Source organism: Bactrocera latifrons, unplaced genomic scaffold, assembly GCF_001853355.1.
Source record: "Bactrocera latifrons isolate USDA-ARS-PBARC rearing strain unplaced genomic scaffold, ASM185335v1 scaffold_305, whole genome shotgun sequence".
Lineage (NCBI taxonomy): Eukaryota > Metazoa > Arthropoda > Insecta > Diptera > Tephritidae > Bactrocera > Bactrocera latifrons.
In genome coordinates this window covers 201,213-204,558 of record NW_017536686.1, presented here as the reverse complement: position 1 = coordinate 204,558, position 3,346 = coordinate 201,213, and the positions used below count along the sequence as shown (strand labels likewise).

The 3,346-nt window shown below is 35.7% G+C and overlaps 1 protein-coding gene across 3 annotated transcripts in view; it reads left to right on the top strand.

The window, feature by feature from the left end:
* The window catches only part of LOC108970663 (zinc finger protein rotund), a 61,415-nt gene that overhangs the window by 44,906 nt on the left and 13,163 nt on the right, over positions 1-3,346 (top strand). Inside the window, exon 1 of one of the 3 annotated variants that reach the window (XM_018936179.1) lies at positions 3,246-3,270. The exons of the other annotated variants lie outside the window; for them this stretch is intronic. The gene's annotated coding sequence lies outside the window, so the exon portion shown is untranslated. Of the gene's footprint in view, positions 1-3,245; positions 3,271-3,346 lie in introns of those variants that run through there. 3 annotated transcript variants of the gene reach the window in all.

Genomic DNA, 3,346 nt, shown 5'->3' with positions numbered 1-3,346 from the left:
ATCATACATTTTTAATAATTATTTAGAAAAATTTTCATTGTTAGCTGATAATTGTTAAATTTGAAAAAAAAAAATTTTTTTTTTACTATTTGTTTTGTCAAACTCAGCAATTTCTATTAAAACATTTTATATTATGCAATATAAACGCTCATATATTACACGTTTGAATAATTTTATGCATTTATATTGCGCTGCAGCATTCCATAAACATGTCGCATGCAACATGTTGCGAAGGACTATATTTCAAGTGGAAACCTTATTTATGTATGTGAGCTATAGTGTTTTGAGCAAATAAAATTAATAAATATTTTAGAATAAAAGTATGTTTCAACTCTCATTTTGCATGTTTAGCAACATATACACCACCCCAGCAACATTGCACACTCATGTAAGCAACAAGGAAGCAAAATTATATTCAAGAATTTCACTTTTTGAGCGAAAATGTGTTGTAAGGCGTACATATACATAGCGAAGAATAAAAAATAATAATTATGTAATTGTATAAAAGCGAAATTGGCAAAAACACTGCAGTGAACTGGCTATAAAAATGCACAACAACAAAAACACAACATACGTCTTGTGATGAAAGATGCTTGTAAACAACTGTCTTTTTACATTTAGTCACAGTCATGAAACTAAGGCATGTCAATGCTAAAGACAGAACTTATTCAGCATATAATTATTCGCTCACAAATCTACATTTACTGTATTTTTAAACCCTTTTCGATTAAATGGCGAACGTGAACTCACCTAAAATACACCAAAATGCAAACTAATTTTAGCAGCTACAGTTTAGCACCACCAAAAAAAAAAATGGAATACAATGCAGCAGATTTAGTGGGTAGACGGCGCTTTGCTAAAATTAGTAATTACAATAACAGCAACGCTAAACATAGACACAAAAGAAAAAACAGAAATAACACCACAAGCAAAATTAATACCTGCTAAGCAACCTGTGCAACGACAGCAGCGCGCCCTTTGCTATTTACAATAAGCGAATGCATATATAAATACATACATACATATATGCATATATGGGAAAAATACAAGCGAACACACAAGAGTGTGAGAGCGAAAGTGCAAAAATATTAAGGAAATCCTTATAGCTTATAAAGACATTAAGTGCAGCGGGAAGCGGGTAGTGGAGACCTAGCAGTTGGTGTGCTCATGTGTTTGTATATGTGTATGGCTATCATTTGGCGCCGACTGCTTGCCAAGTGTATGACAAGCACGCCAGTGCCTTCCACAACAGATTCGAAATTGTGTGCACAAATGCCGCAGTAACCGTCGAGTGCTGGTTGCCGCCATGCTGCGATGACCATGGCGAGTCCAGAGCTTTTTGGCGGTCTAATGAAAGCTTTCTGGCTTTTGGGCAGCCGTGCACCGCAGCTGGCAGTTGACGGCCACTACGAGCGCTACCTTGGCAATCGAATGCACAACAACCCCCTATGTGATAAGAGCTGAGTGAGTCACTCAACAAAGCACACAAAGTCTCAAGCACACATAAACACTCAAACGCACACAAACACTCAAACACCCATAAACTCTTACAAAAATGCATATGTGTTGCTAATTTTGTATTTCATGTGCGCTGAGAGCGCTTGAGTGCAATGCAATTTAAGGGTGCTCAAAAGCTTTGCGCGCTCGTCTGCGTGTGTGCTACTTGTGTATTAGTGACTAGAAAAATAGGTCAGTAGTGGATGGCAGCTGCAACTGCATTTGTGCACAACAACACTTCCGCATATGCAGGCGCACACAAATCTACATACAAATGCATAGAATTTTTGAGAGTTCGCTGAGCATTTCCTTTGAGTCGCACGCAATATCTTAAATTTAATAAATTTTAAGTCAAAAATATATCATTTAAGCAGTCCTACCAGTTTTAGCTACTTATTGTCCTTAAGTTGTTGTTGTTTTCTCGTATTCTGCCAGCAGTTTATATGGAGGCAATATTCTACTCATTTTGACAGCTCGACAATGCTGGCGCTCGGCAGACGCGCCAACGCTTAAACGCTCTTACAGCTCGACTATTGGCTGCTCAGCGCCTACACATACATTTTAGTGCATTTTTTGAATGCAGACTCGCATGTCAACGTCGAGCTGCAAGAGCGCAAAATGTAGAGAACAAGCAACAAAATTATTAAACATTTTATTAAAAAAAAATATTGTAAAAAACACAATAATTTTCTACTTTAATACTTGTTGAGAGCGCGTAAAATACTAAACTGTAAATTTTAATAAAATAATCTGCTTTGTAATAACTGCATACTATTGACTTGTGTTGCATACTGCTGCCGCGCTAAAGTGCCAGAGTGCTGCGGTTAATCAATAAACATTAAATTTAATTCCAAAAAAGTGCAAAAACAAGCTGAACAAGTACAAAGTGTAAAGAAATTCTTTAAATTTTGCAACAATTGCGTGCAAAACCGTGAAGATTAGCTTTAGTAAAATTGCACAGTGCAAAATTTTCGGCGCACGCCAACGCACGTTCGCGTCGGAAATGTCCATGCAGTAGTTTTGTGTGTTTGTATGTTTGCGCCGCAACCCTTCAATTTAAAAATAAACAGCAAATAGTATAAATGCCGACGTGCTGTAGCGAATTTATAGCGTAAAGCGTATCTTTTTTGCACATTTTCTAGTAAAAGTGAAATTATTTTCCGGCGCAGCCTTGAAGCAAAACGTACGAGTTACAAGTGCCAGCGACGGCAAGCGCGCATGCAAATCAAAGTGAATGTTCAAATATAGTAAAAGTATAGCAAAATTAGCAACTTACTATAAAATATATACAACAAACACACTGAGCTGAGCTAAGGCGAAAAAATTGTAAATTGAGTGCATATTGAGTGCGAGTTCGCAAGTTTGTATGACGTGAAAAATTGTAGCAGTACACAAATATATGAAAATTAAGAATTTTTCACAGCAACAGTCGCCTGCTCGATGGCAAATGCAAAAAGACAAAATCAAAAGTCAATTTGTTGTCTAGAAATATTCGCATGAAAGTGAAAATTTTAAATTTTACAATTGTTTTTTGTAAGAAAAACATCAAAGAAAAAAATCAAATAAAACAAATAAATAATATATATTTTGTAGTACAAGTACACAAGAATATATACATGAGAATTTTTATAAAAAAACAAATAAATTAAAGTGTAAACCAGCTGTGTGCGATAATTTACGGCAGGCCATATGCACCTCTGCTTGAATTCATATGGAAAAGGTTACTCATACGTCGTGTAGGGTCTGATGGATATGTGTAGCCGTAGGCGTATGGTAAGCAAAGTGGGTTTAGACGTATAAATTTGGTTAAAATAATTCAAAAGGAAATATTAAAAATTAATAATTAAAA